At 48.9% G+C, this 16,547-nt stretch overlaps 1 protein-coding gene across 1 annotated transcript in view; it reads right to left on the reverse strand.

The window, feature by feature from the left end:
* The window catches only part of LOC121562373 (ras-related protein Rap-2a-like), a 33,079-nt gene that overhangs the window by 1,897 nt on the left and 14,635 nt on the right, over positions 1-16,547 (reverse strand). The window lies entirely within an intron of this gene.

Genomic DNA, 16,547 nt, shown 5'->3' on the forward strand with positions numbered 1-16,547 from the left:
CAGCATGATGCTGCCACCACCATGCTTCACCGTAGGGATGGTGCCAGGTTTCCTCCAGACGTGACGCTTGGCATTCAGGCCAAAGAGTTCAATCTTGGTTTCATCAAACCAGAGAATCTTGTTACTCATGGTCTGAGAGTCTTTAGGTGCCTTTTGGCAAACTCCAAGTGGGCTGTCATGTGCCTTTTACTGAGAAGTGGCTTCCGTCTGGCCATTCTACCATAAAGGCCTTATTGGTGGAGTGCTGCAGAGATGGTTGTCCTTCTGGAAGGTTCTCCCATCTCCACAGAGGAACTCTAGAGCTCTGTCAGAATGACCATCGGGTTCTTGGTCACCTCCCTGACCAAGGCCCTTCTCCACCCATTGCTCAGTTTGGCCGGGCGGCCAGCTCTAGGAAGAGTCTTGGTGGTTCCAAACTTCTTCCATTTAAGAATGATGGAGGGCACTATGTTCTTGGGGACCATCAATGCTGCAGACATTTTTGCCAAGAGTTTGCAAAGCTGTCATCAAAGCAAAGAGTGGCTACTTTGAAAAATCTCAAATATATTATAATATATATACACTGCTCAAAAAATAAAGGGAACACTAAAATAACACATCCTAGATCTGAATGAATGAAATAATCTTATGAAATACTTTTTTCTTTACATAGTTGAATGTGCTGACAACAAAATCACACAAAAATTATCAATGGAAATCAAATTTATCAACCCATGGAGGTCTGGATTTGGAGTCACACTCAAAATTAAAGTGGAAAACCACACTACAGGCTGATCCAACTTTGATGTAATGTCCTTAAAGCAAGGCAAAATTAGGCTCAGTAGTGTGTGTGGCCTCCACGTGCCTGTATGACCTCCCTACAATGCCTGGGCATGCTCCTGATGAGGTGGCGGATGGTCTCCTGAGGGATCTCCTCCCAGACCTGGACTAAAGCATCCGCCAACTCCTGGACAGTCTGTGGTGCAACGTGGTGTTGGTGGATGGAGCGAGACATGATGTCCCAGATGTGCTCAATTGGATTCAGGTCTGGGGAACGGGCGGGCCAGTCCATAGCATCAATGCCTTCCTCTTGCAGGAACTGCTGACACACTCCAGCCACATGAGGTCTAGCATTGTCTTGCATTAGGAGGAACCCAGGGCCAACCGCACCAGCATATGGTCTCACAAGGGGTCTGAGGATCTCATCTCGGTACCTAATGGCAGTCAGGCTACCTCTGGCGAGCACATGGAGGGCTGTGCGGCCCCCCAAAGAAATGCCACCCCACACCATGACTGACCCACCGCCAAACCGGTCATGCTGGAGGATGTTGCAGGCAGCAGAACGTTCTCCACGGTGTCTCCAGACTCTGTCACGTCTGTCACATGTGCTCATTGTGAACCTGCTTTCATCTGTGAAGAGCACAGGGCGCCAGTTGCGAATTTGCCAATCTTGGTGTTCTCTGGCAAATGCCAAACGTCCTGCACAGTGTTGGGCTGTAAGCACAACCCCCACCTGTGGACGTCGGGCCCTCATACCACCCTCATGGAGTCTGTTTCTGACCGTTTGAGCAGACACATGCACATTTGTGGCCTGCTGGAGGTCATTTTGCAGGGCTCTGGCAGTGCTCCTCCTGCTCCTCCTTGCACAAAGGCGGAGGTAGCGGTCCTGCTGCTGGGTTGTTGCCCTCCTCCACGTCTCCTGATGTACTGGCCTGTCTCCTGGTAGCGCCTCCATGCTCTGGACACTACGCTGACAGACACAGCAAACCTTCTTGCCACAGCTCGCATTGATGTGCCATCCTGGATGAGCTGCACTACCTGAGCCACTTGTGTGGGTTGTAGACTCCGTCTCATGCTACCACTAGAGTGAAAGCACCGCCAGCATTCAAAAGTGATCAAAACATCAGCCAGGAAGCATAGGAACTGAGAAGTGGTCTGTGGTCACCACCTGCAGAACCACTCCTTTATTGGGGCTGTCTTGCTAATTGCCTATAATTTCCACCTGTTGTCTATTCCATTTGCACAACAGCATGTGAAATGTATTGTCAATCAGTGTTGCTTCCTAAGTGGACAGTTTGATTTCACAGAAGTGTGATTGACTTGGAGTTACATTGTGTTGTTTAAGTGTTCCCATTATTTTTTTGAGCAGTGTATATATATATATATACAGTTGAAGTCGGAAGTTCATATACAAACATAAAACTCGTTTTTCAACCACTCCACAAATTTCTTGGTAACAAACTATAGTTTTGGCAAGTCGGTTAGGACATCTACTTTGTGCATGACACAAGTAATTTTCCCAACAATTGTTTACAGACAGATTATTTCACTTATAATTCACTGTATCACAGTTCCAGTGGGTCAGAAGTGTACATACACTAAGTTGACTGTGCCTTTAAACAGCTTGGAAAATTCCAGAAAATGATGTCATGGCTTTAGAAGCTTCTGATAGGCTAATTGACATCATTTGAGTCAATTGGAGGTGTACCTGTGGATGTATTTCAAGGCCTGCCTTCCAACTCAGTGCCTCTTTGCTTGACATCATGGGAAAATCAAAAGAAATCAGCCAAGACCTCAGAAAAGAAATTGTAGACCTCCACAAGTCTGGTTCATCCTTGGGAGCAATTTCCAAACGCCTGAAGGTACCACGTTCATCTGTACAAACAATAGTACGCAAGTATAAACCCCACGGGACCACGCAGCCGTCATACCGCTCAGGAAGGAGACGCGTTCTGTCTCCTAGAGATGAACGTACTTTGATGCAAAAAGTGCAAATCAATCCCAGAACAACAGCATAGGACCTTGTGAAGATGCTGGAAGAAACAGGTACAAAAGTATTTATATCCACACTAAAACGAGTCCTATATCGACAAAACCTGAAAGGCCGCTCAGCAAGCTCTTAAATGCTAGTAAAACTAAATGCATACTCTTCAATCGTACGCTGCTTTCACCCGCCCGCCCGACTAGAATCACTACTCTCGGCGGGTCTGACTTAGAATATGTGGACAACTACAAATACCTAGGTGTCTGGTTAGACCGTAAACTCTCCTTCCAGACTCACATTAAGCATCTCCAATCCAAAGTTAAATCTAGAATCGGCTTCCTATTTCGCAACAAAGCCTCCTTCACTCATGCTGCTAAATATGCCCTCGTAAAACGTACTATCCTACCGATCCTTGACTTCGGCGATGTCATTTGCAAAATAGCTTCCAACACTCTACATAGCAAATTGGATGTAGTCTATCACAGTGCCATCCGTTTTGTCACCAAAGCCCCACCAAAGCCACCATTGTGACCTGTATGCTCTCGTTGGCTGGCCCTCACTACATATTCGTCGCCAAACCCACTGGCTCCAGGTCATCTATAAATCACTTCTAGGCAAATCCCCGCCTTATCTTAGATCATTGGTCATATTAGCAACACCCACCATAGCAACACCCACCTGCAGGTATATCTCACTGGTCATCCCCAAAGCCAACACCTCCTTTGGCCGCCATTCCTTCCAGTTCTCTGCTGCAAATGACTGGAACGAACTGCAAAAATCTCTGAAGCTGAAGACACTTATCTCCCTCACTAACTTTAAGCATCAGTTGTCTGAGCAGCTTACCGATCACTGCACCTGTACACAGCCCATCTGTAATTAGCCCACCCAACTACCTCATCCCCATATTGTTATTTACATTGTTCATTATTTTGCTCATTTGCACCCCAGTATCTCTATTTGCACATCATCTTCTGCACATCTCACTCCGGTGTTAATACTAAATTGTAATTATTTTGCACTATGGCCTATTTATTGCCTTACCTCCATAACTTACTACATTTGCACACACTGTATATAGATTTCTATTGTGTTATTGACTGTACGTTTTGTTTTTTGTTTATTCCATATGTAACTCTGTGTTGTTTTTTATCGCCCTGCTTTGCTTTATCTTGGCCAGGTCGCAGTTGTAAATGAGAACTTGTTCTCAACTGGCTTACCTGGTTAAATAAAGGTGTGTCAGAGGCGTCAGTGACGTGGATGTGGTGTAGGAGTCAAACACAGGACACAGAAGCTTCGTCCAACCGACTTTACTAAACAAACAAATAAACACTGGCCTCAACTAAACAGGAGGCGAACTATACGCAGCAGTGCGTAAAACACCAAAGTGCAATAGCGCACGAAACACAGTGCGACTATCCTAAATATACAAACATGCGAAAACGAGCAGCACCAAAAGACAGGCGGAACAATTACACACAACACACGACTAGCAAAACGAGAAACTTATAGGATACATAATTAACACTAAAAGGAAACAGGTGTACAAAGAAGACAAAACCAAACAAACATCGATAACATACAACGGTGGTAGCTAGTACTCCGGGGACGACGACCGCCGAAGCCTGCCCGAGCAAGGAGAAGGAGCAGCCTCGGCCGAAACCGTGACAGTACCCCCCCCTTGACGCGCGGCACTAGCCGTGCGCCGACCCCGGCCTCGGGGACGACCAGGAGGACGCGGAGCAGGGCGCGTGGGATGACCACGGTGGAACTCAGTCAGGAGAGACGGGTCTAAGATGTCCCTCCTCGGCACCCAGCACCGTTCCTCCGGGCCGTACCCCTCCCACTCCACGAGATATTGGAGACCCCCCATCCGACGTCTCGAATCCAGGATGGACCGAACTGTGTACGCCGGAGCCCCCTCGATGTCCAGTGGGGGCGGAGGAGTCTCTCCTATCTCACAGTCCTGGAGTGGACCAGCTACCACCAGCCTGAGAAGAGATACATGGAACGAGGGGTTAACGTGATAATCAATAGGCAGTTGTAACCTGTAACACACCTCGTTCAGTCTCCTCAGGACTTTAAAAGGCCCCACAAACCGCCGACCCAGCTTCCGGCAGGGCAGGCGGAGGGGTAGGTTTCTGGTCGAGAGCCAGACTCGATCTCCAGGTGCGTACACCGGACCCTCACTGCGGTGGAGATCGGCGCTCGCCTTTTGTCGACAGATGGCCCGCTGCAGATGGACGTGTGCAGCGTTCCACGTCTCCTCCGAGCGCCGCACCCACTCATCCACCGCAGGGGCCTCGATCTGGCTCTGATGCCATGGTGCCAGAACCGGCTGGTACCCTAACACACATTGGAAAGGGGTTAGGTTGGTGGAGGAGTGGCGGAGAGAGTTCTGTGCCATCTCTGCCCAGGGGATATACCTCGCCCACTCCTCCGGCCGGCCCTGGCAATACGATCTCAGAAACCTACCCACATCCTGGTTCACTCGTTCTACCTGCCCATTGCTCTCCGGGTGGTATCCCGAGGTAAGGCTCACCGAGACCCCCAGGCGCTCCATGAACGCTCTCCAGACTCTGGAGGTTAACTGGGGACCTCGATCAGACACTATATCCTCAGGTACCCCAAAGTGCCGAAAGACGTGGGTGAATAGTGCCTCAGCGGTCTGTAGGGCAGTAGGGAGACCCGACATTGGGAGGAGACGACAGGCCTTAGAGAACCGATCCACAACGACCAGTATAGTGGTATTCCCCTGAGAGGGGGGAAGGTCTGTAACGAAATCCACCGAGAGGTGAGACCAGGGTCGTTGTGGAACGGGCAGGGGTTGTAACTTCCCCCTGGGCAGGTGTCTAGGCGCCTTACACTGGGCGCACACCGAGCAGGAGGAGACATAAACCCTCACATCCCTGGCTAATGTTGGCCACCAGTACCTAGCGCTAAGGCAGTGCACTGTCCGGCCAATACCTGGATGTCCAGAGGAGGGTGACGTGTGAGCCCAATAAATCAATCGATCCCGAACCTCGAGCGGAACGTACGTCTGACCCACAGGACACTGTGGAGGACTAGGGTCGGTACGCAACGCCCGCTCGATTTCCGCATCGACCTCCCACACTACCGGTGCCACCAGACAAGACTCTGGCAGTATGGGAGTGGGCTCAACGGACCTCTCCTCTGTGTCATACCGCCGGGACAGGGCGTCTGCCTTACCGTTCTGGGACCCAGGGATGTACGTGATTTTAAATACGAACTGGGCTAGAAACATGTTCCACCGAGCCTGACGAGGGTTCAATCTCCTAGCTGCCCGGATGTACTCCAGGTTACGGTGGTCAGTCAAAATGAGAAAAGGGTGTTGAGCCCCCTCAAGCCAATGCCTCCACACCTTTAGGGCCTGTACCACGGCTAACAGCTCCCTGTCCCCTACGTCATAATTTCGCTCCGCTGGGCTGAGCTTCTTGGAGTAGAAGGCACAGGGGCGGAGTTTAGGTGGCGTGCCGGACCGTTGCGATAGCACGGCCCCAATACCGGCCTCTCACGCGTCCACCTCTACCTGAAATGGTAAAGCGGGATCCGGATGCGCCAGCACCGGGGCCGAAGTAAACAGGTCCTTCAGTCTCCCAAAAGCCCTGTCCGCCTCAGCTGACCACTGCAAACGCACCGGACCCCCCTTCAGAAGAGACGTTATGGGAGCTGCCACCTGTCCAAAACCCCGGATAAACCTCCGGTAGTAATTTGCAAAACCCAAGAACTGCTGCACCTCTTTAACCGTGGTTGGGGTTTGCCAATTACGCACGGCTGACACACGGTCAACCTCCATCTTCACCCCTGACGCGGACAACTGATAACCCAAAAAGGAGATAGACTCCTGGAAAAACAGACATTTCTCTGCCTTGACATACAAGTCGTGCTCCAACAGCCTCCTCAACACTCGGCGCACCAGAGCTACATGCTCGGCTCGGGTAGAAGAGTACACTAGGATGTCGTCAATGTACACGACCACCCCCTGCCCCTGCATGTCCCGGAAGATCTCATCCACAAAGGATTGGAAGACTGAAGGAGCATTCATCAACCCGTATGGCATGACGAGATACTCGTAATGACCCGAGGTGGTACTAAATGCTGTCTTCCATTCATCGCCCTCCCTAATGCGCACCAAGTTGTAGGCGCTCCTGAGATCCAGTTTCGTGAAGAAACGCGCTCCGTGTAATGATTCCGTCATAGTCGCAATCAGAGGGAGTGGATAACTGTATTTCACAGTGATCTGATTGAGACTACGGTAATCAATACACGGGCGCAATCCTCCATCCTTTTTCTTCACAAAAAAGAAGCTTGAGGACGCAGGGGAAGTGGAGGGCCGTATGTATCCTTGTCTCAGAGACTCGGCTATGTATGTCTCCATAGCCCCCTTCTCCTCTTGAGACAGAGGATACACATGGCTCCGCGGAAGCGCTGCTCCTGCCTGGAGGCCTATCGCACAATCCCCCTGTCTATGAGGAGGCAACCGCGTCGCCCTCGTCTTGCTAAACACGAGTGCTACCTCCTCATACTCAGGGGGGATGTGCATTGCGGGCACTTGGTTCGGACTCTCCACCGAGGTCGCCCCCACGGAAACACCTAGACATCGCCCCACACACTGGGCAGACCACTCCTTAAGAGCCCTCTCTTGCCACGAAATGGAGGGATTATGGGTAATCAACCAGGGAAGCCCCAGCACCACTGGATACGCAGGAGAGTCGATCAGATATAACTGAATAGTTTCCTCATGACCCCCCTGCGTACTCATCCTAAGTGGCGCTGTGACCTCCCTAATCAACCCCGATCCCAACGGGCGGCTATCTAGGGCATGGACAGGGAAGGGAGCATCAACAGGAAGGAGGGGAATCCCTAACTCTACACAAAAATTCTGATCAACAAAATTCCCAGCTGCGCCTGAATCTACTAGCGCCTTATGCTGGATATGAGGTGCAACCTGTGGAAATCTTACAGGTATACATAAGTGCACAACAGAGAGCTCTGGGTAAGTGGGGCGCCTACTCACCTGGAAGGTCTCCCCAGTGCGTGGCCTGTTGTCTCGTCCTCCTGGAGACCCTCCCCAGCACCTAGCCGCAGTGTGCCCTCCACGGCCACAGTTGGTGCAGGGGACGGCCCCCCTCGGGCTCCTTCTCCTCCTCTCTCTAGTGCCAGCACCCCCAAGCTCCATAGGGCTCGGCTCGGAGGTGCTGGAGGGTGGAATGGACGGCCCCCACTCGGGACGTCCGCGGGTGGCCAGCAGGGTGTCAAGACGGATGGACATGTCCACCAACTGGTCGAACGAGAGGTTAGTGTCCCTGCAGGCCAGCTCTCGGTGGACGTCCTCCCGCAGACTGCATCGATAGTGGTTGATGAGGGCCCGCTCATTCCACCCTGCATCTGCCGCTAGAGTCCGGAACTCCAGGGCGAACTCTTGTGCGCTCCTCTTCCCCTGTCGGAGGTAGAATAGACGCTCCCCCGCCGCTTTCCCCTCAGGTGGATGGTCGAACACGGCCCTGAAGCGGCGGGAGAACTCCGCGTAGGTGATAGTGGCGGCGTCTATCCCCCTCCATTCGGCGTTGGCCCACTCCAACGCCTTTCCGGTGAGACAGGAGATGAGGGCGGAAACGCTCTCGTGTCCCGAGGGCGCCGGGTGTACGGTGGCCAGGTAGAGTTCCACCTGCAGGAGGAACCCCTGACACCCGGCAGCGGTGCCGTCATACGCCCTCGGGAGCGAGAGCCGAATCCCACTGGATTCCGGAGCTTGGATGGGAGGACTGACCGATGGTGGTGGTAAGCTGGGTGGAGGTGTGGGTACCCCTCTGGCCTCCCATCGGTGCAGAGTATTTATCACGTCCTGCAGGGCGGTCCCGAGTTGTAGGATCCTATCGTCCTGTCCACGGACGCGCTCCTCCAAAGACTCGGGCGCTGCTGCTGCTCCTGCTGACTCCATTAGATGGTGTGTAATTCTGTCAGAGGCGTCAGTGACGTGGATGTGGTGTAGGAGTCAAACGCAGGACACAGAAGCTTCGTCCAACCGACTTTACTAAACGAACAAATAAACACTGGCCTCAACTAAACAGGAGGCGAACTATACGCAGCAGTGCGTAAAACACCAAAATGCAATAGCGCACGAAACACAGTGCGACTATCCTAAATATACAAACATGCGAAAATGAGCAGCACCAAAAGACAGGCGTAACAATTACACACAACACACGACTAACAAAACGAGAAACTTATAGGAGACATAATTAACACTAAAAGGAAACAGGTGTACAAAGAAGACAAAACCAAACAAACATCGATAACATACAACGGTGGTAGCTAGTACTCCGGGGACGACGACCGCCGAAGCCTGCCCGAGCAAGGAGAAGGAGCAGCCTCGGCCGAAACCGTGACAAGGTGAAATAAAAATAAAATAAAAATGTACAAGCACAATCGTGGCATCAGCGTCAGGCAAACAGGCATTGGATGTAAAAACGTTCCTTTTTAGTGTCATTTAAACTTTTTTTAACTTACTTTTATCTTTTACTGTTATTCTACCCCCCCGCCCAGCAACTTCACTCCCACTTGTCTCCAGTTCCACATCCCAACCCTCAATTTCCCTCAGCCCATCCCACCTATCTCTGCTGGTCACCCTCTTCGGATTTCTGTGCGCCATATATCTTTCAACTATACTGTGATGTTTAACATACAATTTGAATCTATCTAATTGAATAGAATCCACAGATTGTGAGTTGAAGATAAATACTTTTACTAAGAGTATTAGTAATTGACTGACCAGGTCTCTCCAAATCTCCCAACAATGCTATTTCTAGGGTCAGTTTTAGATGAATGTTATGCTTTTTCAGCCATTCCTGAACCTGAGACCAGAAACAGGCTACCTGAACAAATGGTCTATTGATTCTGTATCCTCGCTACAAAATCTGCAGAGCTGCGATGGTTGTATGACCCAAATATTCAACATTTTGTTGATGGCAAGAATTCCGTACAATAATATTTGCTGAAAAGCACAAAGTCTTAAATCTTGCGTTGTTTTATATATCAACTCATACACCCTGTGCCATGGAATCGGTACATAAAAAATCTCTTCCCAGCTGTTTTGCAATATGTTTGGCACAGCTGTCAACATCCTGGTCCTCAAATGAAACTGGTATACTTTCCTATTTATGCTATTTTTGTTCCTCCGCCAGTTTTGATCCTTTATATTGGGCAGACAGACCAGTTCCCTACCACCTCCCGCTGCCACGTGCCTCCTCAATTTTTGGGGTAGTGCTGTAATCAATTGGTTGTAATCTTGGATTGAGCAGACCTTCCCATACAATTCCGATAGCTCCATGAAATACATAAATCTACCGTTCCAATTTACAATATCATTTAAAAACAAAATACCCTTCTAAAACATATTTCCCATAAATAAAGGTATTTTATCGACCAGCACATTTGAGTTCAACCATAATATTTGTTGTAATATTTATTCTATATTTTCTGGGGGATGAAATTGAAATTGTAACCAGCTCTGCATTTCTTGTTTGAAAAAGAGAGATACTTTGAACAAAGTTTCATTTTCAATTAATCGAAAAATGAGAAATGGCAATCTGCACAAATGCAAAAAGGCCATTTTTAAACAAGGGATGAGCTTTTCTTAGTAATCTAATGCAGAACCATTTTGTGTTCAAGTAAAACATTTGTATACAGTAAGTGAAGAAAGCTTTTAGAGAGAGGTTTAGTGCATTTATATTTAATAATCTCAGCCCACCCAGTTCATATTCATTATATAGATAGGCATGCTTTATCTTTTCTGGTTTAGCAAACCTGTTAAAGCAAAAAAAAAATTTGCTCAGATGATTTGAAAAACAAATCATCAGTAGTAGGCAGTGCCATAAGTAAGTGAATAAACTGAGATATGACTAAAGAGTTAATCAGTGTAATTTTCCCATAAATAGACAGGTATTTACCTCTCCATATTTGCAGGATCTTGTCAATTTGTACTAGTTTTCTATTGACATTCATTGTGGAGAGCTCATTTATATATTTTGTGATATGAATACCAAGTATGTCTACTTCACCGTCAGCCAATTTTATAGGTAAACTGCAGGGTAATGTAAAAGTTATGTTTTTAATGATCCAATACGTAATATGGTACACTTATCATAATTAGGTTTTAGTCCAGAGAAGCCAGAAAAGTAATCTAAATCTTCAATGAGACATTGCAGGGTTCTAGCTTGCGGACTTAATATATAACTTGAGTCATCGGCATACATGGACACCTTTGTTTTTAAGCCTTGGATTTCTAATCCTTTAATGTTGTTATTTGAGCATATTTTAATAGCTAGCATTTCGATGGCCATAACAAATAGATATTGTGACAGCGGACACCCTTGTTTAACTCCTCTTGACAGTTCAAAACTGTTGTAGCCCCTATTTACCATTTTACACCTGGGGTTGCTATACATTACTTTTATGAATTGAATAAGAGACTCACGTAAATTGAAAAAATCCAGACATTTATATAAAAAATCCAGTATTACTTTATCAAAGGCCTTTTCAAAATCTGCTATGAATACCAGGCCTGGCTTCTTAGATGTTTCATGTTGTTCTATTATTTATAGTAGTTGTCGTATATTGTCTCCAATGTATCATCCATGTAAAAAACCTGTCTGATCAGGATGAACAATACCTGGTAAAACCTTTTTAATTCTGAGTGCTATTCATTTCGCTATTATTTTTGCATCACATCATTGAATATATAAAATATTTAGCTTCCTCTTTTAAAATATCATTTGGAGAATCATGGATGACTCCGTCTTAAGTAACAAGTTTCTGCAAATTAATTTTGGTAGCAAGAAGTGTGGATCATCCTGATTTGGACCATATAGACTAATGAGCCAAATCAGTTTTTCATCCACTTTCATTATCAAAAGGGTCCACCTTTCTTGCGGATCATTCCTGACTGTTTCATTCGGATCAACATTTTTGTTAATTAGTCTCAACACACCTTTTGAGTTCCTTTGTCCTTGTCACGACTTCTGCCGAGGCTGCCTCCCCTCCTTGTTCGGGCAGGTTTCGGCGTTTGTCGTAACCGGCTTACTAGCTACTGCCGATCCCATTCTCATCACTCCACTTGTCATGTCTTGTCTTGTCAATCATACACACCTGGTGCTCATTCCCCTAATTAGTATGTGTATAAGTGTTCCCTCTGTTCCCCTTGTCTTTGTGAGTGATTGTTTCATTGTGAGAGCGAGTAGCTCAGTTGAGCTTTCCCTTGTGATAGTTTAATTTTGACCCTGGGTGCGTTTTATTTATGTAAATGGAATAAACTCTGGACTTCGGTGTTTTACCTCCTGCGCCTGACTCCTTTATTCACACCTCGTCACAGAATCACTCACCCGCTGAATGGAGTCAGCAGGAGAAGACCGCATGCCTGGAGTTGTGGCAAGGGTCCAGGAGCATTCCTCGATAATGGCCAACTTGGGGGAAGCGATGGATCGGGTTCTTCAGGTAGTACAACGCCTGGAGAGGAGAGGACCCGATCTATCGAGACCAGCTGGTCAACCGGATCCAGCCACCTACACCTTAGCCCCTGGAGGGATCCAGATATCCCGGCCACCAGTCGATTCAGGCGCAGCTGGGAACTTTATGGACAGGGCATTTGCACGCCGTCAAGGCATTTCATTGGTTCCCCTATCCATTCCACTCCCCATCAGAGCACTTGATAGTCGACCATTAGGGTCCGGGTTGGTTAAGAAGGTTACTGTACCAGTCACCATGATTACACAGGAGACGCATGTTGAGCAGATCACTTTTTTGATTGAGTCTCCTGCTTACCCTGTAGTCTTAGGTATTCCGTGGTTAGCCCTTCACAACTCCAATTTTTCATGGCCGCAGAGGGTTCTTACGGGGTGGTCGTGTGAGTGTCCGGGTAGGTGTCTAGGTGTTTCCGTTGGTGCGACCATGGTGGAAAGTCCAGACGGTACCCCCACCGTGCGCATTCCCCCTGAATACCATGACCTGGCGCTCGCGTTTTCCAAGACGCAAGTGACTAAATTACCACCTCATCGGGAGGGGGATTGGGCGATAAATCTTCGGGTAGACGCTGTACCTCCCAGCAGTCATGTGTATCCCCTGTCGCAGGCTGAAACGGAGGCTATGGAAACATACGTCACAGAGTCCCTGCGCCAGGGGTATATACGTCCCTCCACTTCACCCGCTTCCTCGAGTTTCTTCTTTGTGAAGAAGAAAGATGGCGGTTTACGCCCGTGCATTGATTATCGACCACTGAATAAGGTGACGGTACAATTTAGTTATCCTCTTCCCCTCATTCCTTCAGTGATTGAGTCAATGCATGGGGCCCGTTTTTTCACCAAATTAGCGCTCAGGAGTGCCTACAACCTGGTTCGGGAAGGGGATGAGTGGAAAACAGCATTCAGCACAACCTCGGGGCATTATGAATACCTGGTGATGCCCTACGGTTTGATGAATGCTCCATTCGTTTTCCAGTCCTTTGTGAACGAGATGTTTCGGGACATGCTTGGTCGCGGTGTGGTGGTCTACATCGATGACATCATGGTGTATTCCGCTACGCGCGCCGAGCATGTGTCCCTGGTTCGCAAGGTACTGGTCCGACTGCTGGAAAATGATCTTTATGCCAAGGCAGCTAAGTGTGAGTTTTTCCAGCAGTCAATCTCCTTCCTCGGATACCGCATTACTACCACAGGTGTGGAGATGGAGGGAGATCGCATTTCAGCCGTGCGTCATTGGCCAACTCCAACCATGGTGAAGGAGGTGCAGCACTTCCTTGGCTTTGCCAACTACTATCTGAGGTTTATTCGGGGCTTTGGCAAGGTCGCAGCTCCCATTACCTCCTTGTTGAAGGGTGGGCCGTCCCGGCTCCGCTGGTCTGCTGAGGCTGATTTGGCCTTCAGTAGATTGCGGGGTCTGTTCACTTCAGCCCCGGTACTGGCTCACCCCGATCCATCACTACCATTCGTAGTGGAGGTGGATGCGTCCGAGGTAGGGATAGGCACTGTCTTATCCCAACGCTCGGGCACACCACCCAAGCTCCGCCCCTGTGCCTTCTTTTCGAAGAAGCTCAGCTCGGCGGAGCAGAACTACGGCGTTGGTGATCAGGAGCTGCTGGCTGTTGTCCGAGCTTTGACGGTGTGGAGGCATTGGCTCGAAGGGGCGAAACACCCTTTCCTCGTCTGGACAGACCACCGTAACCTGGAGTACATTCGGGCAGCGAGGAGGCTGAATCCTCGCCAGGCCAGGTGGGCCCTCTTCTTCACCCGGTTTGATTTCACACTCTCACACATTCCGGGTATGAAGAACGTGAAGGCAGACGCACTGTCTTGGCTGTATGACACAGAGGAGAGGCCCAGAGACAACACCCCCATACTCCCGGCCTCATGCATTGTGGCGCCGGTAGTATGGGCGATGGACGCGGATATAGCGCAGGCATTACGCACAGATCCATCTCAACCGCAGTGTCCGGCTGCAGTACGTGCCTGCGCTTATCCGTGATCGTCTGATCTACTGGGCACACACGTCACCCTCCTCTGGTCATCCAGGTATCGGTCGTACAATGCGCTGCCTGACCGAGAAGTACTGGTGGCCTACCTTGGCTAAGGACGTGAGGGTGTATGTTTCCTCCTGCTCAGTGTGCGCCCAGAGTAAGGCACCTAGGCACCTCCCAGTGGGTAAGCTACAACCTTTTCCAGTTCCACAACGACCATGGTCTCACCTTAGTATTGATTTTCTTACTGATCTTCCCCTCTCCCAAGGTAACACCACTATCCTTGGTCGTTGTGGATCACTTTTCGAAGTCCTGCCGCCTTCTTCCTCTGCCCGGTCTCCCCACGGCCCTACAAACTGCGGAGGCTCTGTTTACTCATGTCTTCCGGCACTACGGGGTACCAGAGGATATAGTGTCCGACCGAGGTCCCCAGTTTACGTCTAGAGTCTGGAAGGCGTTCATGGAACGTCTGGGGGTCTCGGTCAGCCTGACCTCTGGATTTCACCCGAGAGTAATGGGCAGGTAGAAAGGGTGAATCAAGATGTGGGTAGGTTCCTGCGGACCTACTGTCAGGACGGGCCGGGGGAGTGGTCGGTGTTCCTGCCATGGGCAGAATATGCTCAGAACTCTCTCCGCCAATCCTCCACTAACCTAACACCCTTCCCATGTGTTTTGGGTTACCAACCGGTCCTGGCACCGTGGCACCAGAGCCAGTGGATGACTGGTTTAGGCACGTGGAGGAGACTTGGGACGCTGCCCGCGTTCGCCTCCAGCGCGCCATGTGTCGTCAGAAGGCGAACGCTGACCGCCACCGCAGGGAGACCCCGGTTTTCTTACCGGTGGATCGGGTCTGGCTCTCGACCCGGAATCTACCCCTCCGCCTGCCCTGCCGGAAGCTGAGCCCGCGGTTTGTGGGGCCGTTTAAAGTCCTGAGGAGGATAAACGAGGTTACATACAGGTTGTTACTCCCCCTGATTACCGTATTAACCCCTCGTTTCATGTGTCTCTCCTCAGGCCGGTGGTAGCTGGTCCGCTCCAGGAGTCTGAGGTGTGGGAGGTTCCTCCATCTCCTCTGGACATCGAGGGGGCCGCGGCGTACTCGGTCCGTTCCATACTGGATTTGAGGCGTCGGGTGGGGTCTTTTCATGCCGCGTGTCAACATTGCAGGCTGGAGGTGATGGTGTGGGGTCTTTTCATGGCACACATTGGGCCCCTTGATAAAAGTGGAGCAATATTTGAATGCCACAGGATATCTGAACATCATTGCCAATCAGGTGCATCCCTTCATGGCGGCAGTGTATCCATTTGTGAATGGATTTTTACAGCAGGATGATGCCCCATGCCACAAGGCTAGGATTGCCAGGAATGGTTCCACAAACATGACAGTGAATTCAGCTTACTGCAGTGGCCTGCCCAGTCACCAGATCTCAATCCAATTGAGCATCTGTGGGATGAGATGGAACAAGCTATTCAGAGTAGAGATCCAGTACCAGCTAACTTGACACAACTGTGGGAAGCATTGGAGTCAACATGGACCAGCATCCCTGTGGAAACGCATTTGACACCTTGTAGAGTCCATGCCCCAACGAATTGAGGCTGTTCTGAGGGCAAAAGGGGGTTCAACTCAATATTAGGAAGGTGTTCCTAATGTTTTGTACACTCTGTGTATATGCTACTACCAGTCACTTTTTACGTATAAACCCACTTTACCCACTCCAGTACCCCTGCACTTTGAATAAGGTACTAGCGCTGACCTGTATATACTTGCATTCTTGTGTTTCTTTAAAGCTGCAATATGTAACTTTTTGTGTGAGTCGACCAAATTCACATAGAAATGTGTCTTATAGATCTGTCATTCTCATTTAAAGAAAGTCTGAGAAGCGGCAGATATGTTCTATGTGCGCTATTTCTATGCTTCCCGTTTCTAAGTTTAGTTTCTGCATCTTTTACTTTCGGTTTTGTACCTGCAAATTCAATATTTTTGGTTATGGAAAATACAGTACCAGTCAAAGTTTTGGACACACCTACTCATTCCAGGGTTTTCCTTTATTTGTACAATTTTCTACTATTTTTCGAATAATAGTGAAGACATCAAAACTATGAAATAACACATATGGAATTATGTAGTAACCAAAAAAAGTGTTAAACAAATCAAAATATATTTTCTATTATTTCTTAGTTTTGATGTTTCACTATTATTCTACAATGTAGAAAATAGTAAAAATAAAGAAAAACACTTGAGGTACTGGTACTGTATATTTCACAGCAGTTTAGATGGTA

Source organism: Coregonus clupeaformis, unplaced genomic scaffold (assembly GCF_020615455.1).
Source record: "Coregonus clupeaformis isolate EN_2021a unplaced genomic scaffold, ASM2061545v1 scaf0870, whole genome shotgun sequence".
NCBI lineage: Eukaryota > Metazoa > Chordata > Actinopteri > Salmoniformes > Salmonidae > Coregonus > Coregonus clupeaformis.